The sequence below is a fragment of the Lepisosteus oculatus genome, chromosome 14, assembly GCF_040954835.1.
Source record: "Lepisosteus oculatus isolate fLepOcu1 chromosome 14, fLepOcu1.hap2, whole genome shotgun sequence".
In the NCBI taxonomy this organism is placed as follows: domain Eukaryota; kingdom Metazoa; phylum Chordata; class Actinopteri; order Semionotiformes; family Lepisosteidae; genus Lepisosteus; species Lepisosteus oculatus.
Window position 1 is genome coordinate 14,833,736 of NC_090709.1, and position 23,007 is coordinate 14,856,742.

The 23,007-nt window shown below is 42.6% G+C and overlaps 4 non-coding genes across 4 annotated transcripts; all 4 read left to right on the forward strand.

Moving 5' to 3' along the window:
* Nucleotides 1–3,390: 3,390 nt before the first annotated feature.
* On the forward strand, nt 3,391–3,483 carry trnar-ucu (transfer RNA arginine (anticodon UCU)). Its single transcript has 2 exons — nt 3,391–3,427; nt 3,448–3,483. It is a non-coding gene; the product is annotated as a tRNA-Arg (tRNA).
* Nucleotides 3,484–12,963: 9,480 nt separating this feature from the next.
* Nucleotides 12,964–13,051, forward strand: trnay-gua (transfer RNA tyrosine (anticodon GUA)). Its single transcript is given in 2 exon segments — nt 12,964–13,000; nt 13,016–13,051. It is a non-coding gene; the product is annotated as a tRNA-Tyr (tRNA).
* Nucleotides 13,052–16,539: 3,488 nt separating this feature from the next.
* On the forward strand, nt 16,540–16,621 carry trnal-uag (transfer RNA leucine (anticodon UAG)). Its single transcript has one exon. It is a non-coding gene; the product is annotated as a tRNA-Leu (tRNA).
* A 3,441-nt stretch (nt 16,622–20,062) lies between these two features.
* On the forward strand, nt 20,063–20,135 carry trnaa-ugc (transfer RNA alanine (anticodon UGC)). Its single transcript has one exon. It is a non-coding gene; the product is annotated as a tRNA-Ala (tRNA).
* The last annotated feature ends 2,872 nt before the right edge of the window (nt 20,136–23,007 follow it).

Below are 23,007 nucleotides of genomic sequence, written 5' to 3' on the forward strand. Positions count from 1 at the left end.
AACGTGAGAAATACTGCTCAATATGGGATCCTGTCCAGGAATATCAGGGCTGTAAGGGGGTCAGATCTATAGATGTAGTAAACACATTAGTGGAGACAGTGTGTCTGCTCTCTGTGTGAGAGCCGGACAGGAAAAATAATCTGTGGTCTGGGAAGAAGAGACCCTCGTTGGAAGAGCGGCGCTTCTCACAGGAGAGAATGAAAAAAAAATATTTTTCTCCTTGGGGGAATTAAAAGCACTTATGGGGAGTGGTGTGATGGTAGTGCATCTGATACCACATCAAAAGGTTGTGTGTTCAAATCATGTTGAGATCGGATGATGTATGTTCAGGTTCAGCTGGTGCCGAACCCAGGAATTAGACCTTGCAGTTTGGTTTTATCTGTACACCACATAGATAATCTAAATGAAATAACAGAGCAGTACAGGACACGCATTCAGGAAATTACACAGCAAGTCATTTTGAACATGACAAGAGAAAAGGCACACTGCACATCCGTGAAACATCACGTCCGACTTTAGAGACAGTTACATCACAGAATGGAAGTTTCAGGCCCCTTTTTCATTACAGGTTCAAACTAACCTGAAAGTTACAGAGTTTTAGGTCACTTTTGTATTAAAATGTGTCTGAAGCCTATAAATATAATTTGCCCTTTTTTAAATTGTGGATGAAATCCAATCCCATGTACCAAGACCTTACAGTATATTCATGTTAATTAAAATGACTAATGCTATTGGACATTAGCTGGTGCTTTTTGTAACGATTTGCTATTTCATGCTGGAAAGAAGGAAACCCGACCAACGTTTGCTTTCAGGTGCGGTTCATTCACATAATGGACATCTATTTCTGAGTAGCCTGATTTAAAAACACACGAACCCGGTAGAAATCGAACCTCCAATCTCATGATGCAAAATCAGACGCATTATCCATGAAACCACTGGCCAATCATGTAACTGAATTGCACCATGGTGAGTTCAGCACTGCAACTAGTAATTACTAGTAATAGTAATAATCCCATCCTAAATTTCTAAGTGAGAAACGTGTTTTCTACATTTTTATCAGTTTTAAAATATCATCTCTTTAATACAGACAAAGGGTTTGTGTGTCACTTTGAAATTCTGATTGATTTAGAATTCAAAGAAAAAGATGTTTTCTTCAACAACGCAGTGCAATTATGACATCTTTCACTCTACTTCTCTCTTGTAGTAAAGCAGACCTTGCAGTGTGAGCATTTACTCTAGTAAATTAGGTCATGTATCATGTTAAATCACTTCTTCAAAACAAAACATTCCTGGTGCACGTTTTCTCCATGAAAAAAATACATTTTTCCCTTACATGATTTCTCTTTTTTTTTCCATCAGAGTACAGAAAGAAGAAAAAAGGGAAAAGCAGTGTCGCAAAAAAACTCCATGGACAGCTGAATCACTATTCAGAACTAGCTCTTCATCAGGAACGAACCGGTCCTCTTCCTGACTTTCTGGGACCCACAGTCATCTTTTCTCCTGTGCACAAACTTTGCTAGTTAAAGCCAACAGTGAGCATCAGCAGTGCACCGTCACAAGCCGCACAGCACAGCCTGGCACCGAGCCAGAGAGCGCGGATTGGACAGCAACAGCCTGCAACTGTTTGTTTGTGCCCGCAGGAGATCTGAATCCCCAGAAATTGGATGAGTATTCAACTTCACTGCATTACAGCTCGAGAATTCCATTGTTATCCAAACCAGTTGATATCAATTTAATTCCTAAGAGTTATGTACTTGTTTTGAGTATCTAATGTAGAAGTTGTAACCAAGTTCACTTTACGAAACGGTCTTAATGAATGATATACTGAACGTATGTCCTCTTGATATGTGTAACACTTTGTAACTGATTGAATATATATCTTTTGTATTCTGATAACCCTCTCGATAAGATCTGTTAGGTTTACATGCATATTCTATGTATTAATAAATGTATCCTCGTGTATTAGCACCTGTGTGTGTGCGTTGTTTGAGTTATGTCGCATGGTTGGACTCTAAAGCCATCAAAAGAATCAACTTTGTGATTTACTGCTACAATAAATAATTGTCTCAGTAAATGCCCAAACCCTACAGAACTGGTGCCTTCAGAGAGCCACTACAGTTACATATTTGGCGTCCCTGAACGGCCAGTTTTTCTTACACTACAGAACCAATTTTAAAAACAATTGCGGCACACTACGATTCACACTGACTCAAAAGTGATCACGGCAGATGTTGTTCCCTGCATAATGCTGAAGGGACCAAAGAGCATTGCTGTTGGGAACACAAAATGAGGTTTTTTTATGCCTTGATGTTAAGCTGACAAAGACTATCTTGAAACACCTAGTTCAGTCTCTCGACAGACTGCCAAGCAAAGCTTTTACCCATTGACGTCGCAATAGAAGGAAGGTCTTAACCCACCAACACTTAGCAGTGGCAAGATTCAAACCTAACCCAGCGAAGAAAATGGAGCACAAACCCAGCACTTAGACCACCCAGCCACACTCCTTACACCTTACTCTCTTGAGAACGTCGGGTGGGTTCAGCTCTTGTTGTGCGACGCGTGGAAATGACTGCATCTTCATTTTCCGAGATGTTTCCTATCACATCTTTGTCAGCTCTGAATAAAGTGCTTCTTTGGAGCAGGCTTCAGACCTTTTATTTTATTTATAAAGGAGGGCCATTCAGAAACATGTAATTCCTGTTTTAGAAATGCTTTGGACGGTGTGTTTTATATAATGCACAAACAGTATTCTGATTGTATACTGTAGACCTGTGTAGCAATCATACTGGACGTGACTGGGATTCTGAAATGTTTCTTGAAAAGGTATTCAGGGCTGCTTGAATCTATAATAAAAAAGTGACCCGAAACTTCCAACCTTCCAATCACTGATGTCGCTCTCCCTAAACCTGTACGGGATGTTTTGCTGATGTGCAGTGTGCCTTTACTCCTGTATTAAAAACGACCTCTGTTGTTGGGCGGAGTTGAAGGAGAACTTACTGCACAGAAAAAGTACGTAACGATAAAATATTTCTGCGCGTGAAACACATCAATCGTTCAGCATTTCTAAAATGTTTAATTGAATTGACAAAGAAATCCTCTCCTTAAACTTCGAAAAGGATTATCTGTTGAGCCAGCAGGCGTAACACTGCAGTTGCCCGTTTCTCACAGGTGGTTGAAGTTGTGGATAACATTTAGCAGGTTTGGCACCATGGCTTAGCTGGTTAAGACGCCTCACTAAAAACCAGGAGACCCTGGGTGTGAATCCCAGCGGTATCTATTCGTAGACAACAGGCCACTCATTGTCAATATTTATGGAGCTTAATTTAAAGACAACGGGAGAAGCATGAGTTACAGCTTTCTGTAGCTGTTTTATATAGCAATGCATTGGTTGGCTCTGTGGCGCAATGGAGAGCGCATTGGACTTCTAGGCTTTGATAGAATGAAGTCATTCAAAGGTTGTGGGTTCGAGTCCCACCAGAGTCATGTATCATTTTGATTCAACCTTTCAAAATCCTCTAGGGATCAGTGTTGATCAAGTCAAATAAAGGACTTCTTAAGAGTCCACAGTTGAAAATGAACCAGCAGCCACAAGAAAGAAATTAGCACTGGACTGTGATCACATTACTCCTGTCCTGGACTCCTTGCACTGGCTTCCTGTCAACTTCAAAATCCTCATGCTCACCTATAAGGCTCTCCATGGCTTGACACCACAGTACCTGTCTGGGTTATCGCCCTACTCCCCACCTCACAACCTTCGCTCTTCTAATTCTGGTCTCCTATCTGTCCCCCAGTCCATCTACACTCTATGGGTGACAGGGCCTTCTCCTGTTTTGTACCAAAGCTCTGGATCTTTATTCCCAAGGATATCAGAGAGTCACCTTCTCTAAACTCCTTCAAATCCAGACTCAAAACCCTCTTCTTTAGAAGAGCCTTTAATGAACTATTCTTTACCCCTCCGTTCCTACTGTATTTAATACCACCACCTATTGTCTCCTCTAACTGTGTATTCTCATCCTGCTTATCTTGTGTATTTTTTAACTTTATTGGTTTCATTCTGTAAAGCACTTTGAAAAGCCACCTTTAAAGGCACTATATAATGTATAGATTATTATTATTAATAATAATAATGAACAGCGCATTTAACACTGAGCACATGCGGTCCTTCTTTGCAAAGGATTGCAAAAGCTGGGAATTAGCCTTTCACTCGTGTTGTTGAAGACCGTATCCTGGCTTTGTTGCAGGAAATGTCTGGATGCCATCACCGGATCAAGGAGAGGATCAGGGTTTTGGGAAGTCTTTTTGATGCCTGACACTGTGTGTTTCCTGGTTGTAACGGGTGTCATTCTGGACCTAAACAACAGAGAACACCGTTGAAATAGCTGAACTGCCTAGCGGACACTTTGTCGCCTTCTTCTGACCTGTATTTAATGCGATTCTCTGAAAACTTGGCACGTTATATCTGTGCTACCTTTATGGAGGGCACACTCATAAGAATCATAGATTCGATCACAAGCATCTAAAAATGAGCCTGAGAAAATGACATCACGCTATGAGGCTGAATGGCACAAATTCTCCTGTTACTTCTGCAGCAAATGTGTGTTTTTTGCTTCTTATTTGGCAGCAGTGGGATTCCAACTCACACCCCCAAAGAGACTAGAGCTTTAATCTAGCTCTAAATTAAAAACTAGGTGACTTGTAATGGCTGGTAGGAGAGGAAAGGTATAAATGCTTCTTTTTTGGACAAAGTCTTTATCTTTTTTTTCACCAGTTGTTTTGATCAAATTATTGTAACGCAGTGCCATATTAAGGTATAATATGTACATGAACGTCATGTCTGAGTCGATGATGGCAGCTGAGTATCGCTGGAGGACAGTTCATCATGAGTGGGTAAGCCTGCATAATGAGGGAGAAGAGATCGGCCTCTCTGATGCAGTGTCCAGTGACACTAACCTTCTGTCCTACTGTTCTCTGCTAATGTAGATGGTGAATGTTTATTTAGGTGAATGTAAGGTTTCATTCTTGTAAAATATTTCCGAGCACTTTTTTTGTTGCTGAAAATTAATCCTGAGCATTTGAATGAATTCCGATATTGTCACCTAATTCCATACATTGTTTCATCAAACTAGAACATTTAGAGGAGGTCAATTGCATTTATGAATTGCATAGTGATAGTATTTCTTTCCATTTAAATACTTCAGTCAAAAATGTAGAGAAGGTGCTCCTGTTTTCACCATTATAAGAACTGTGATGCACCAGTAATATTTACTCTCATAAAAGTATTGTAATTGTATTGTTCTGTTCTGTAACAATCTTGAGTGACACAAACCTTCTGTTTTACTGCACTACACTTCTCCAGAGGCCAGTTCAGCACACAAGGATCCTCAGTCAAACAAACACTGCAATCGCTTGATAAACGCTATTTCTCATCCTTTCTCTTAGTGTCGGTGCTACTATTGTATGCAAAGGAGGCGACTTGACAATGAAGAGAGTCTTCATGAAGGTGTGTGTCGGCAAGCTCTCCACTGTCAATTGACTGGGCTTGTGAAGAAATCAATCTCATTCAACAACCATACAAATTGCACAGCTTAAGGCACATGAAGCGAAATCTGTGAGCTGATTGACACAAAACAATGTCACTTCACATTATCTGCAAAGTTGTTTTGCTTGTCTGACCACCTCTTCCTACTTTACAGTGAGCACATATATTTCAGTTCCTTTCTCCCATGTGGAGATGTATCCACTGCCAAAACTGCTGTCTGATTATTTAAATTATCTCTAAAACTGTTACATGACTTCATCTAATTGTAAATTTATAAGACGGTCTGTGAGACATTTGTGAGAGTAGCTGAATCCCAGGGCTGGTATGGAATCACACACAGGCGGGTCTTCTGTGTGATCTGAGTCCCACTGCTCAGAGCTACAGACTGGTCAAATGGTCACTATTGTAGACACGACCATCGGACCATAGGCTACAAATAATCAATATACCGATCATAGTGTCACTACTGTTGTTTATTACATAAATACTGTATATAAATAATAAGATAATTCCACACTCATAAAACATTTATAAACATTTTGGGAGGCTGACATACAGTAAAGAAAGTAATACTGAAGAGTTTGGAAGTCCTGGAAAGCGTTAATAGATCCTTCTTGCTTTCGACCTGGAACAGAGCCCACAACTGCCAGATCAGTGACCCCTGAGCCCAGTTCACAGAGAGGAGAACCAGGAGCTCTTCTATGTCTCTAAGAGGGCTGGGAGGAAAGATAAAAGGGGGAAATGTGACATGAGTCCAGGCTGTTCTGTCTGATATTGTTCATGTAGCAGCACTGATTGTCTGAATATCTTCTGGTTCTGGATTGTGAGGATAGAGAGCAGTACGGAGTTGAGATCCTGTCTGAGTGTGAGTCTGAGCTGTGAATCTCAATGAGAAGAGAATAATGATTTTTTATTCTGCCTGAGAATTTTCCTGAGAATTTTTTTCTTTTCCAAGTGGTGTTACATCCCCTTCAGATACTCTACACAGACTGCCAGAGAGAAGAGGATAGAGAGATGGACAGATAAGAGCACACACAGCAAGAGACACCGAGGTCTTGATTTACTTTGAAGCAAGTGTTAATTTCTTTTCTGGAACAAGTTGTTTCTGAACTTCAAGAAATTCATACAACTTCTGAAAGATAAAATACAAATCTTGCTTCTCAGGACAGAAGAAATGCTTCCAAAAAATGCCAGTGATTTTTTCTCCTTTTAACGAAAAGTGGAGAAAAACAACAGCAGTGCAACTCCGTCGGCTTGATTTAGCTTAATACAAGTATTCACTTCCTTTTCTGTAGATTACAGCCTGCGAAAGATGAAATGAACTTCTTGGTTACTCTTAGTCAGTGCAGAAGAAATACTGCCAGCTGGCAGGAAAATGACAGTATTTTATTTTCTTTAACTACAAACATGTGAGTTGTGAAAAGCAACGGGAATGTGTCCCTGTGCAGCTGTTAAACAAAGGGCTGGTGGGTCAAACGTACTCAGGGACGTGCTTCAGATTGTGATGATGTAAACAAAATCTCCGCTAAAAATTGAAGGGATTTCTTCGCAAACCCTCTTGAATGTGGCAGGAAATCTTTGTGTTTTACTCGTGTGCAACTACAACAAGTAAACAAATAAGTACCTAAGTCAATGTCCAAGAAAACCATCTTCACGTGTGGAATTTTTCTTTAACTGGCTGTTGGGAGAATTCATTTATACACCCGTTGTATCCTTAGCAAAAATATTTTAAAATTAGAACACAGATTTGTTGGAGAACTTGACAATCCTTGACAATCATTATTAAATGAGCATTATACAAATGTGCGTTGATATTTTTAATATGTACCTTAATTGTAATATATATATACATAATTGCTTTGATATGGATGTTCATTTGAAGGAATTGAGGAAACTATGAAGGATCGCAGAACAACCAAAGATACATTTGGGCATCTGCTATTGGTAAAGATGAAATAGTACCTTAAGTGTGAAGCTTTCATACACACGAGAGAAAAAAACAGTTTTAATGCACTTCATTAAACTGATGGTATGCTTATCAATCGTGCATAGAGTGTACATGGCAGAGGATGGTTTCGATCCATCGACCTCTGGGTTATGGGCCCAGCACGCTTCCGCTGCTATAATGTGATTCAACACAACTGCTCTATCTTTGCTTTCTAAAAGTGCGCCCGAGATGAAAAGTCTAAACGGTAAACGCAGACGTCACTTTGAGCACTTGGTCTTTTATAGCACAAATCATCACCCGCTGCTCTACATGGGCGTGTCTTCAATATCGTTGAGAACCAAACCTTCTGCTTTCCGAGGCAACTGATTCTTTCGTCGTTAATTCCCAAATCTTCAATGAGAATCAGTGAAACGAAAATCAAACACATGTACACACTCGCGTCCTAACCTGAAAGAAAAATCTACACCCACTTTATAATACTGAAAATGATTCAGGAAGTACAGCAAAGTTCTAAAACCAGCGAATGCATCTGCATACAGTACATAAAATGTCAATTTTTCAAAAGTAAAATCTTCAGCTTTGAAAGATTACCATCCATATATTTTCGTTTTTCTCTTTTTTTACATAACACGCTTTCGAGAAACAAACTGTCTTTTAATTAAGGTTTCATTAGAAAATGTGTATCTTGGTTTGCCAAGTTAAAATCGGCACATCCCAGTGGGCAAAAGATGTAGAATATACGACTATTGAACGCATACCAGACGTGTAACTGTGCTCCGTAACTGGTCTAGAATGAAATTGATTATATGTTTATTATTCATAAATGGTTGTAGTTCTATTATACGGATAAATTTAGAAGACTACTATACATATATAGTTAAAGTAATAGGTTTATTCCATGCTGAAAAAAAGAAGAAAGAGAACACAACGTTTCGGCCGTGGAGCCTTCTTCAGGTGTGAGAGAGACAGGGCAGTAGGCAAAGGTAAAGTAGCTGGAGAACAAAGGTTGGGAGGGAGGAGGAGTGAGAGGCGGGAGCAGGGGACAGAAAGAGAGGCCAATCAAGAGGTGTGAAGTCAGAATGGGTGCAGAGAGGTGTGAAATGAAACTTCCAATGAATGGAGAAAATTTAAAAGAACAGTAATCTGTCGTTAAGGGAAGGGAGAATGTGTGATCCTAACTGCAGAATAATTTTAGTTTCGGTGGTCTTTCTGATGTATGAGTTCGGAAAACCGTCTTTGAGAACACAGACGGAGAGATTAGTGTGGTCGTGGCCGTCAGAGGTGAAATGAGAAACAATGGGCTTGGAGAGATCTTTAATCTTCACAGCCCTGACGTGTTCTCTGAAGCGGTCTCCGAGTCTCCTTCCTGTTTCACCAATATAGATGGCTGGGCATTTACTGCAAGAGATACAGTAAATAAGGTTGCTGGAGGTACAAGATGCTGTCTGGGTGATCCGGAATTGTCCTGAGGGGCCTTGAATGAGTGTGGTGGTGGCTGTGTACTTGCAGGTGATACAGCGAGCTCTGTTGCAAGGGAAAGTGCCTGGTGTGGATGGTTGTTGAGGGCGGTCAAGGGAGCTGTGAACAAGGAGGTTACGCAGATTAGGTGGTCGGCGATATGAGATGATAGGGCGATCAGAAAAGAGGGCCCCAATGGAGGGATCATCCTGTAGGATGGAAAAATTCTGGTTAATGGTCCTGGGGATAGGAAGTGTGTTAGGGTGGTAAGGAAGCACCAAGGGAATGCGGTTGTTACGGCGGGAGTTCCTGATCGGGTTGATGGTCCGGGGGGTGTTTTTGGCTCGGGCAAGGGCCCTGTCAATCACACTGCTGGGATATCCTCTGTTGATAAAAAATGAGTACATTTCGAGGGCTTGGTTCTCGAAGTCGATGTCGTCGCTGCATAGTCTTCGTAACCTAAGGAACTGTGAAAAAGGAAGAGAGTTTTTAGTGTGGTTGGGGTGAAATGAGCTGTACAGGAGGTAGCTGTGTGAATCCGTGGGTTTGTAATAAACTGAAGTGGAAAGTCGGGGGTAGTTGATAGACAAGTGGATGTCTAGAAACGGAAGAGTGGTGGAAGATATGTGAACTGTATATTTGAGGGACGGGTGGAAGTTGGTGAAATGGTGCAGGAAGAACTCGAGCTGATCGTTGGAGCATGTGGCGGCACCGACGCAATCATCAATATATCGTTTGTAGAGGTCAGGGACATAGCCAGTGTAGGAGGCGAAGAAGCGTTCTTCTACCCAGCCGACAAAAATGTTGGCATAGCTGGGTCCCATTCTGGTGCCCATGGCAACTCCACTGACCTGTTGGTAAAAAAGATTATTGAAAGAGAATGCGTTCAGTGTGAGGACCAATTCTGCAAGGCGTACCAGGGTGTGGGTGGGTGGATCAAGCACTGTGCGTTTGTCCAGCGTGTGCTTGAGTGCTGTAAGGCCGTCATTATGGGGAATGACGGTGTACAGAGATGTGATGTCCATGGTAAAAATGTGGCATTCGGTACCCTGAAATTGGAAATCATTGAAAAGTTGGAGCGCGTGGTTGGTGTCTTTGATGTATGAGGGAAGATCTTCAACCAGCGGTCTCATGAGGCTGTCGAGAAAGGCTGAGATGTAAGTAGTTGGACAGTTACATGCTGATACGATGGGGCGTCCAGGGGTGTCCGGTTTGTGGATTTTGGGGAGGAGGTAAAATTGAGATACCTGTGGATGTTCCATGATGAGCCGGTTCGCCTCCTGGGGGAGCTCGTTACTGCTGATAAGAAGGGAAATGGTGGATACCACTTCCTTTTGGTAGGGTCTTCTGCCTACCTCCCTCTCCAACAGGACCCTACCACTGACTACCAAAAGGAAGTGGTATCCACCATTTCCCTTCTTATCAGCAGTAACGAGCTCCCCCAGGAGGCGAACCGGCTCATCATGGAACATCCACAGGTATCTCAATTTTACCTCCTCCCCAAAATCCACAAACCGGACACCCCTGGACGCCCCATCGTATCAGCATGTAACTGTCCAACTACTTACATCTCAGCCTTTCTCGACAGCCTCATGAGACCGCTGGTTGAAGATCTTCCCTCATACATCAAAGACACCAACCACGCGCTCCAACTTTTCAATGATTTCCAATTTCAGGGTACCGAATGCCACATTTTTACCATGGACATCACATCTCTGTACACCGTCATTCCCCATAATGACGGCCTTACAGCACTCAAGCACACGCTGGACAAACGCACAGTGCTTGATCCACCCACCCACACCCTGGTACGCCTTGCAGAATTGGTCCTCACACTGAACGCATTCTCTTTCAATAATCTTTTTTACCAACAGGTCAGTGGAGTTGCCATGGGCACCAGAATGGGACCCAGCTATGCCAACATTTTTGTCGGCTGGGTAGAAGAACGCTTCTTCGCCTCCTACACTGGCTATGTCCCTGACCTCTACAAACGATATATTGATGATTGCGTCGGTGCCGCCACATGCTCCAACGATCAGCTCGAGTTCTTCCTGCACCATTTCACCAACTTCCACCCGTCCCTCAAATATACAGTTCACATATCTTCCACCACTCTTCCGTTTCTAGACATCCACTTGTCTATCAACTACCCCCGACTTTCCACTTCAGTTTATTACAAACCCACGGATTCACACAGCTACCTCCTGTACAGCTCATTTCACCCCAACCACACTAAAAACTCTCTTCCTTTTTCACAGTTCCTTAGGTTACGAAGACTATGCAGCGACGACATCGACTTCGAGAACCAAGCCCTCGAAATGTACTCATTTTTTATCAACAGAGGATATCCCAGCAGTGTGATTGACAGGGCCCTTGCCCGAGCCAAAAACACCCCCCGGACCATCAACCCGATCAGGAACTCCCACCGTAACAACCGCATTCCCTTGGTGCTTCCTTACCACCCTAACACACTTCCTATCCCCAGGACCATTAACCAGAATTTTTCCATCCTACAGGATGATCCCTCCATTGGGGCCCTCTTTTCTGATCGCCCTATCATCTCATATCGCCGACCACCTAATCTGCGTAACCTCCTTGTTCACAGCTCCCTTGACCGCCCTCAACAACCATCCACACCAGGCACTTTCCCTTGCAACAGAGCTCGCTGTATCACCTGCAAGTACACAGCCACCACCACACTCATTCAAGGCCCCTCAGGACAATTCCGGATCACCCAGACAGCATCTTGTACCTCCAGCAACCTTATTTACTGTATCTCTTGCAGTAAATGCCCAGCCATCTATATTGGTGAAACAGGAAGGAGACTCGGAGACCGCTTCAGAGAACACGTCAGGGCTGTGAAGATTAAAGATCTCTCCAAGCCCATTGTTTCTCATTTCACCTCTGACGGCCACGACCACACTAATCTCTCCGTCTGTGTTCTCAAAGACGGTTTTCCGAACTCATACATCAGAAAGACCACCGAAACTAAAATTATTCTGCAGTTAGGATCACACATTCTCCCTTCCCTTAACGACAGATTACTGTTCTTTTAAATTTTCTCCATTCATTGGAAGTTTCATTTCACACCTCTCTGCACCCATTCTGACTTCACACCTCTTGATTGGCCTCTCTTTCTGTCCCCTGCTCCCGCCTCTCACTCCTCCTCCCTCCCAACCTTTGTTCTCCAGCTACTTTACCTTTGCCTACTGCCCTGTCTCTCTCACACCTGAAGAAGGCTCCACGGCCGAAACGTTGTGTTCTCTTTCTTCTTTTTTTCAGCATGGAATAAACCTATTACTTGTTCCTTTGCAGCCTACGCATGCTGACGCAGCTACCCACCTGAACTATATAGTTAAAGGTCTATTATACATCAAAGAAAGATTTTTATAGGTGTAGAAACTAGTAAATAAAGCCAATGATTTATTTTAGAAATTTATTCTTAAAATATACAACTATTCACACCTGAAAAATATGTAGTTCAAATTATACATTATATACAATATTGTAATCAACAAATGTCTAACCATCATAAAAAACACAACTAGTAAACTTCAGTTACAAATTCTAGTAACATGGCAATATATATATATAGTAATGACAAACACAAACTAATTACATGAACACGCTAATATTTAACTCAAAACCACATTTCGAAACTTCTTTATTTCCACGAAAATATTATTAATGTAGCACAAACGCTACTTTCTAATAAAGACAGAAAGAAACTATTTGTTTTGTGTCTCATAGTGATCCTCCTCTCGATACTAATGACATGTTTAATATGATCCCTCGAGAAAAAAAAGGAGTCAATTTCCGCCTGGAATGATTGATGCCCCATCAAACATTTTGTAATATCCCTGGAAGTTTATACAGTAGAATCCTGGTTCGTGGCGTAAATTCAAGGTAAACAAGACTAAGGAAACGAGTTGGAAACTTGATGTCGAAGTGGGATTTAAATCACCCGGAACATTTCACTACATTGGGCAGTATGTGCTAGGGAGCATTGCTTGACATCCCTTCGCTAGCTCAGTTGGTAGAGCGGAGGACTGTAGTAGAGTCATTCGGGAATCCTAAGGTCGCTGGTTCGATTCAGGCTCGAAGGAAGGTGCTTTTTGTGTACTTTAATCAAAGAGTTAAAAAAGCGAATCTGTTTCATTCAGACATTTATCAAAAGTTCAATAAACGACGAAGTAGAGGTTCCTGTTCCGAATTCAGCCCACGTCTGATTGTCTTGTTTTGGCCAAGATCCGATCTTTGAATTAAGGGACTACTCTGTCTGCTTTGTAATTCAAAAATACATACAAATGTCAAGTTTTTTGTAGATATAAAGGTGTTCTCTGTTTTCAAAGGATAGGTACTTAATTGGCATAATGATTTGGTATTGATTTTGTATCGTTGTATTATGAAGTTTGTGCTTTCTGTGTTTTTATCGTATTGTGAACTTATTTTTTAAACAAATGCTTACAAAGGCAAACAGGGCACACATCTGTTTATACCAGTGGTGAATTGTACATTTGTACAAGCTACTGTGCACTTCTGGGAGTATAACAGGTTCGATATAAAGTGGCAAAAATATAAAAGGGGAATATACCCCAGACTGCGTATAAGCTCTCGTTGTGACTGTTGTTTTATTTTTAGATAAAAATGGCGTACTGTGCACGAAATGTTGCAGAAACACAATTTGATATTTTAAGAATTATTATTTTAATAATTTGATCAAATTGAGGCCCAGGATCCAAATCTTCAGTTCTGATTTTTTTAAGTGATATCTTTCCTTCCTGTCGTGGAAGTCACACGATGTGAGCAATTGTTTTTTTTACGTTGCGATCCAAAGATCCTCAGGCGCACTGTAACCAAACCAGGATGGATTCTGCTCGGAGCCGGACTGAGCTCATTCTCACTCCCTGTGCTAAAAACAGAATTAGCTCTTCCCCGAACATCGTCTACAGCTGCTGGATGGTGCTCTGCGTCTTACTGCTCTGGCAATTACTTTGACGAAAGACAGATCACTTGTGCGCTTTTAACCTTCTCGCAGCTACAGCTATAGCCCTGAAAAAAGCATTAGCTTTATCAGTTTTTACATTAATCTATTTTGAATCAAAGTTTGATATTTTTTTTATTGCATTTTACATTACAATTATAATAATAATAATCATTATTATTATTACGCACACTTATATAGCGCTGTTCTGGATACTCCACTCAATGCGCTTTACAGGTAATGGGGACTCCCCTCCACCACCACCATTCTCCTGAATGATCACAGAGAGTCAGGACCTCGGTTTTACGTCTCAGCCGAAGGACGGCACCTGTTTACAGTTTAGTGTCCCCTTCATTGTATTGGGGTATTAGGACCCGCATGGACCGCAGGGTGTGCGTCAAGCGACAGAAACCAGACGTGTGTCGGGCTCGGCTGCGAGCAGGACAATGACATCACAGGGACAAAGTAGAGGAAATCAAAAGGGTTCTATAAAAGACCTGTGTAAGCTGTTGGTTTGCAGTCTGGACTCTAAATCCTCCGATCCGATTTTAAATCTCTCTAATACCTGAGCTGCGGCTTCTTCCGAGTATTTATTCGTATACTTATTATGTGTAAGTGTATAGATGAAACCTTTCATATATTGTTCAGTTTAAATCAAAATGCTTTACTAATACAAGAGAGAAGTATAGTATGAAGGATGTGACAAATCTATGATTTCTTGGAACAAAACGGTTTTTATTTGCATTCGATATGAAGCGGAATTTTAGCGGGACACACAAACCCTTTGTCCTTTTTAGAGTTTTTAGAGTGAACAGACATAAATGTAGAAAACGTGTTTTTTAGCACTACAATAGCAGGGTCAGTGGCATAATGAATAACGCGTCAGGCCTCGCGTCAGAAAATTATAAGTTGGACTGCCGTCTGGCTTGTTGCGTTTATACCACTTACGTTGTTTTATATAAATGAACTCCACCTGAAAGCTATAGAAAACACTTTGGGTAAGTTGTCTGCAGCCTCATGCGAATTTCGACAACTTACCCAAAACACTGTACTGTCTGGAGATCAGCTCCAGCTCTGAACTCAATTGCAATGAAAAACCATGCGTAACAAAACTGGAGAACAGCTGAACTTGTGTTCAGTTCGGTGATGAGGGACCAGAACTGTCCTTGTTGTAATTAGCACGAACTGCACAGGCTCTGAATCAGACCATGTCAATTAGTCTGATCAATGTAGGACACGTTAATGTAGAATTATTAAAAGGTTTATTAGTTAGTTAGTTCAGGTTTACCCACCTGAACTAATGTAGAATTATTACTTGGTCTGTCTCTTGTTTGTATATAAATGAATGTCTCTGACAACTTAATGTTAGTTTTACGATGTAGGTCAGGCGTTGACATATGCACGAGTATACTAAATGTCTCACTCCTGATTCAACTCATGTTCTATAGGAGATTGGCGATTCCTCCTGTTTCTCATACAACCATATCAGAACAGAAGCCCATTTCACCCAGCTCTGATTCAAGATCGACTTGCATCTTTATCCCTTTTTTGTTCGTGATCATTATTTTCTTTAGTTATGATCAATATTGAACTTTTTCTAAGTGAAATGACAATAATCACACATGCAGGCAGATTTTTGAAAAGTATTCGGAATTGACAGGGTGCCCCTTTGGAACAATCGTCAGAAATTGTGAGAAAATGAAAGTTATGTAAGCTCTCACACAAAGCATTGAAGATTGGAATCTGAGTGTAAAAAAGTTACCCGTCTCCCAATGATAGGCAGGGATACACACCATGACTCGAATAGACTCAGCGAACTTTAACACCTATGATATTACGAGTGCTTTGCACGTGTCGAATTTCAAGAAGGAACTACTACAACAGTTGTGGACATAATTCAATACCACCGGCAAAGTCCAATGCCGGCAACATCTGAGAAAATAATGTTCACTCATGGAATTTGGTCTTTGAATGGCTGGCGGGAAAATTCATTTATACTCCTGTTGCACCCTCAGCTGAAACGTTAAAATAACAACGCAGATTTGTTGCAGAACCTGACAAGAATTATTGGGTTAGCACTGTATGTATTCTTGTATATTTACTTTAATTTTAATATAAATGTAAACATGCATGCTGTATAAGCTATTGTAATTTTAAAATATGTTAGCTGAGGATGCGAAGGGGGCTATTATACCTTGTGAAACACGCAAGGAACTGTAAAAAAGGCTGTTATTTGAATAAAATTGGCGATCACAAGAAAACCACAATTTATGTGGTATTATCATCAATATCCTTCAAAATCTACGTTCAAATGAAGGATTTGAAGAAACTATGAAAAAAGCAACAGTAATAGCAGAGGATTTTGATTTTTGCTCTTCAAGTCAGCAGATCACCGTAGAGTTACACCCCTACAAACAGCACAAAGGATGAATCCCACCACCTTCATTATTGCTGTGTTTGTGCCAGTGAAAGTAGCGTTTGTGTTATTGAAAGCATCTCGGAAGATGAAGGTGCAGTCACTTCCACATGTCATGATATCATTAGATCTGACGACAAGAGCTGAAGCCCCCCCTAGTCCAAGCCAGCAATGTGAAGATGGGTATGGAGGAAGGTAGCGTGGCTGAGTGGTCTAAGGTACTGGATTTAGGCTCCAGTCTCTCTGGGGGCGTGGGTTTGAATCCCACTGCTGCCAAATATTAATGTTTTAAGACCTGCAATACAATCAGTAAAAGCGCTTTTTGTTAGGCTGCGGGAGGTGTTTAGAGATAGACTTTCTAAAAGACAGGCTTAACATCAAGGCAGAAAAAATATTTTTTCTCAATAGAAATTCTCTTTGGCACGTTCAGCTTTATGTAGGGAACAACGTCTGCCGAGATCACTTTTGAGGCAGTGCACATGATAGTGTACCGGCAAGTACATTTAATATTGGCTGTGGTGGTGAGCTGCTTTTGTCTGTGAAACTTTTAATTCTTCACGCCGAATCGTTGGCAGGGGTAAAGCTTATTAAATCTTTGAACATAGCGCTCCATCAGAAATACTTTGTTCGTGATCAAAAGAGATCAGAGGATTAACTTCATGGATTCACATAGCATACCTTACAGGAAAGATTTAAAAGGGGAATTGATTGTGCTTCCTGATGTTGTTCCTTTGGATACAGAGGTGAATGTTCTTTGACGTTCTGCTAGAGTATCCACTGGGTGGGCTTTATCAATCAGCTCGGAGAGGTCATCAGTGCTCTGTCTCTGGAAAATAATCAGCACTGTCGTTTTTCCCTGTGCTGTCTTTTAAAACATATAAGATCACGAGTTTACAGATTTCTCCAAATAACAACTATACATTTTAACCCAGCGGTTAGCATTCCTTCAATCCAATAGTTTTACTCCGGGTAAAAAGCAGCGAAATATATAGAGAGATTATATTCAAATATTTAAATGTTCTTATTGGATTACCTGTATGGAGATATCGCTCAGAATTCCTAATATGATTTTGAGTTCAGTTTTGCTTTACTACTTTCAGAGTCTTTTATTGACCTTGCTGAAGCAGAGAAGTGACATAATCACAAATGCGACTTACCTGTGCTGCTGTTTTTGGTTAATAATGATTATTGCAAGGAAAAAAAACAGCTCCTTGCATTAAGAGCAAGAGCAACCAACACGCTCGCTTGTTGAGTTGGGTTTTTTTTCCGTGGTGCTCTTCCTCAGATGTAAAGTTATTTGGCGAGCAAGGACCTCTGAGAAGGAGCCTGAATCCATCAAGAACTCAGAAATTCTAATATCGCACTACTGTCTTGTGTACAGAGATCTGCTTCTTCCTTTTTGAGTGTTTTGGTGTTTAAGAGCACGCTTCCTACCTCGAATGTTAGTTTCAGGAGATGTGCTACCGGATAAATGATTATCTTGAAAAGGTTTGGGGATGCACTGGCCGGGATTAAAACCCGGCTCAATTATTTGGAAGTCACCTGTACTACCAACACACTTCTAAGAAGCACCCGCACATTTTCGCAATCCTCTCTCTCACCTACAAAGTTATGAAGACACAGACGACCAATGAAAACTAATTTGATTCACCCAAGGCTTCACTCTTCTGTTGTGATGTTGTTTTAATTAGTGTTAGTTGTGATGAGGTATTGTTTCTGTCTCTTAAAGTTTAAGAGTCTGCTCCTTTCTTCCTGGTATAGAAAAAAACATGTTCCATCTTTGTTTACAAACACCACTGTAAATTATTTGTCCATCTCTAAAGCCTGTGTGTATTGACAAGGCAATTCAAAAGCACATATTAAATAAGAACACGATCCTTCTTGTTACCATTCCCGTGGTTGGAGCGTTGTTTCGCCCTTTAACGTTCTTCTACAATATTTACAGACAGGGCTTTATCACTGGAGTTGTGTGCATCGGTCCATGAACATCAACTGTACTGCTGTTTTTCTATGCGTAATTTAATCGCAAGCACTTAAAAGATGCAAAAAGATTTCAAGGAAAACATAATTGAAAGACAGTCGAGTAAGGAGGTAGAAAAACGCTCTCCCCCATTGAAGAATCAACCACCGTCGCCCATGTGACTGGATATAAAAATAAATTATTCATTTCAATTATTCATGAAGGGTGGATTGTGGTCAGTGAACATATGCACATCTTTAAGTCAGTTCCACCATCTGTGCCATAGGGGATGTAGTTCAATGGTTTTCATGTATGAAGTTCCGAGTTCAATCCCTGGCATCACCAGATGTCTTACATTATTGTACTCACATCGCAATCTTCTGTTGAGTGAGAACTCTTTGCTCGTGTTCATAGAGAGACAGGTTTACACAATTAAACTCAGTCACACACGAAGTGCTACAGTGTTGCTCTGCTGTTTTAAATGTACCTCCAAAGCATTTTGTTCTGTTAACTACCAAATGATTTGAACTAATTTTACATCATATTCAGGAAATCCAGAGAAGGTCATCAGACTTTTAGTGGCTGTTGAAGAAAACACCTGTTGAATCTCACCAGGGATTTCTTGAGAGATCATTCAGCAAGCGAGTTAACAGGGGTTAACGTAGAGAGTGGCGGAGGTGGGATGTCAGGGCTTGACGTCACTGCTTTATGCAAAGAATGGAGGGGTGGTCGTCAGGGCTATATGACTGTGCTTCACGCAGAGAGTGGTGGGGGTGTGATGTCAGGGCCATACGACAGTGCTTTACACAGAGAGTGGCGGAGGTGGGATGTCAGGGCCTGACAACACAGCTTAACGCAGAGAGTGGATGGGTGGGTGTCAGGGCCATATGACACTTCTTTACGTAGAGAATGGCGGGGGTGGGATGTCAGGGCTTGACGACACTGCTTTATTCAAAGAGTGGAGGGGTGGGTGTCAGGGCTATATGACAGTGCTTTCCGCAGAGAGTGGTGGGGGTGGGATGTCAGGTCCATATGACACTGCTTTACACAGAGAATGGAGGAGGTGGGATGTCAGGGCCTGAAAACACAGCTTAACGCAGAGAGTGGAGGGGTGGTGTCAGGGCCATACGACACTTCTTTACACAGAGAGTGGTGGGGGTGGGATGTCAGGGCCATATGACACTGCTTTATACAGAGAGTGGCGGGGGTGGGATGTCAGGGCCTGAAGATACTGCTTTACGCAGAGAGTGGCGGAGGTGGGATGTCAGGGCCTGACAACACAGCTTAACGCAGAGAGTGGAGGGGTGGGCGTCAGGGCCATACGACACTTCTTTATGCAGAGAGTGGTGGGGGTGGGATGTCATGGTTATACGACAGTGCTTTCCATTGAGAGTGGTGGGGGTGGGATGTTATGGCCATAAGACACTGCTTTATGCAGAGAGTTGAGGGATTGATGTCAGGGCCATACGACAGTGCTCCACTCAGGCCTCTGCTTGAATTTGTACTCCTCCTCTCTCCCTACCTCTACCTCTATGATATTTGCACTTTCTGGAGAGGCGATTTTCTCCACTTCAGTAGCCCGATTGCGTGGAGAGGGCTGTAGAATGTGGCACCGCCTTTCCTGCTCCGTCCATGACAGGCGTGCTGGTCTCTGGAGAGAGAGCACGGTCCATCAGCGCACTCCAATAAAGGCACTGGAAGCAGCTGAAACGCATTGGCGAAGCTCAGCACTGGGCCGCTGGGCACATCTTACCACCATTTCCGTAGTGTAGTGGTTATCATGTTCGCCTTGCATGCGAAAGGCCCTCGGTTCGAAACCGGGCGGAAACAGACTGGCTTCTTTTGTCGCATACAAATGGGTTGTACAACTTTTAACTAGCAAATGGAAGAGGGCTGAAGTAAGAGACAAGATGTAAATAGGGTTAACTTAAGTCAGTTCTGCCTGAAAATTAGACTTCTAAGCAACAGGGGTTTATGGCAGGAAAGGGGGTTAACTGATAAGGATTCCAGATGCGAGGGGGCATAATCTTAAACTGACCATTTGGCCAGGGTCTCTTAACTGGCCAAATACCACGACCCCCCCCTTACCATAACACCGAATGACGTCTGAAGCAGCAAGGAAGGACTATATAACCTAAAAGTTTGTACCGGCACATCGAACAATACTTCGGTTTTGTTGTTTCTTGTGGGAAACAAGACTTCGGCTTTATTGTTCCTTATGTCCGTCATGGCAGTGAACAGGTCCTGGTTACAGGATCTCTAAAAAAGGAAATAAAGACTGAAATCAGATCCGACCCACCATGCTGCCACGGTGACGGTGCACTGCCCAGTGAAAGTGGCAGCCTGTCCCTGGACTGTGGGAAACTGGAGCACCTGGAGGAAACCCCCACAGACCAGGGAGAGAACATGCAAACTCCACACAGACAGCACCCACACCCCAGGTCCAGCACTGTGAAGCATGCCCGACGATGCGGAAGGGCTTTTACAAATGAGTGTGTAACTCACACTGGTGCCCAGGATGGCCTGCTACCGGAACGCAACCTAATTTTCTTAATGCAGTTTGTTCGAAGCGGTTTGCAGGAGCTGGAGGTGAGGACTGAGCTGGGGTCCAGTGTGCAAGAGTGACTACTGATGTCGTGTGTGTGTGTGTGTGTGTGTGTGTGTGTGTGTGTGTGTGTGTGTGTGTGGATCATTGTGAGCGCCGTCAGGTTTGTGTATTTGTTTAAACAAGAGGATGTGTCTGTGCAGGTCTGACTCTGTGTGAGGGTGCAGCTCTAACTGTGCGCGCGCGGGCGTGTCTATCTCTCTACAATGCATGAGGGGCTAAATCTGCCTCTGAGAAACTGACTTTTCAGAAGAAAAATCTATGAAAAGGCACGGCCTGGCCCTCTTCTCTTGCTCCCGACGTATAACACACTGGGGGATGAAGCTGGTGTCTTCAGCTGTAACCCTAGCTATTTATGCAAACAGCTCTTTTATGAAAAGCAGCTCTAGGCCTAGACAAGAGGAACAGATAAAACAAATCTTAGATTTATGGCTTATTCAAAGCAGACTGAGCGCTGCTATACTGTATGTAGGAGCCAGAGATGAAGAATGAGCTATTTAAGGAAATCAGGAGTGTGAGAGAGGGAGTGTGTGTTTTTCCTCCCAATAGAGAAGGCTTGTGGTTCTTTCTGCTTTTCTGCACAGGCTGCCAACATAAGTACGTGTTGGGTTCTTGGTTTGAATGCTCGAGTTGTCAGGCTGGCGTTTTTTGTTCCTATTGGAGCCCATAATTGTGAACAAGGCGCTTGAGGACGTCTCTGTGCAGGTGTGCGTTTGTAATGACGTGTGTGCGCATCTCTGTAGCGGATGTTTCAGTAAAAAAACGCATTTAAAACATTCAACCTTTTCATGTTCCTAATATTCTTTCATTCTTCACAATAATAACTAAGGTTGCTGCTGGAAGAGGTGTTAGTGGGGCCAGCAGGGGGAACTCTCACCCTGTGGCCCATGTGGGTCCTAATGCCCCAGTATAGTGACGGGGACACTGGAAAAACTGTAAACAGGTGCCGTCCTTCAGATGAGACGTAAAACCGAGGTCCTGACTCTCTGTGGTCATTAAAAATCCCGGGGTGTTTCTCGAAAAGAGTAGGGGTTTTACCCCAGTGTCCTGGCCAAATTTCCCATTGACCCTTACCAATCATGGCCTCCTAATAACCCCCATTTATGAATTGGCTTCATTACTCTGCTCTCCTCCCCACTCATAGCTGGTGTGTGGGGAGCGTTCTGGTGCACTATGGCTGCCGTCCCATCATCCAGGTGGATGCTGCACATTGGTGGTGGTGGAGGGGAGTCCCCATGTCCTGCAAAGCGCTTTGAGTGGAGTGTCCAGAAAAGCACTATATAAGTGTAAGCAATTATTATTCATTATAATGTAATAAGTCCATTATTTCTCACCCCTCCATTGCAAGGCATACACAACACAAACACCAGGAACAATTATCTCAGAAGTGAATTGCAAATGTATTGAGTTGTGATGCAACTGTAACTTGAACCTAACATGACTGTGGCGTGCATTTTTGAAATTGCATTTTCACAGCTGAAATACAAAATGAAGCTGATCGCAGTCCAAACTCAAGGTATTGTTGTAAAACTAAATATTCAACATGTTTCTACCTGTCCCTTTTCAGCTCACTCAGAAGTCCACAGCCTGCAGCCTGGTGCCTCTCTGTCTTCCCCCTCCACACTGCTGGTCCAGTGGAGGTGCTGTTTGATCCTGCACGATCTGTCCGGAATCGTATAGTCTTACTGAGCAGCGCAGGGCTCCCTGGCCCCAGGTACGAACAGTGAGTGTCAGTGCAGAACAGCTCTCTGACACTCCGCTCCCTCACTCCAGCTGATCAGGGCAACTACACAGTGAGGGACCTTAATGGAAGCAGTATCAGCACTGTGATCGTCACTGTGGGTGGTGAGCAGGTCTACAGTAGGATCACTAGAGGGCTCTATATTCTTGACAGAGTGTGTTCTTATATCATCCTCTGTCCTGATTGTCTTTCAGCTCACAGAGACAATGTCACCCTGCAGCCTGAAGCCTCTCTGTCTGTCCCTCTGTTCACTGGAGAGCCAGTGGAGGTGCTGTTTGATCCTGCAGGAGGTGGAAACTGGACCTCAGTGTGTTCTGTCCAGAACAGCACAGCCAGCTGTGTCCCCCAGTACAGTT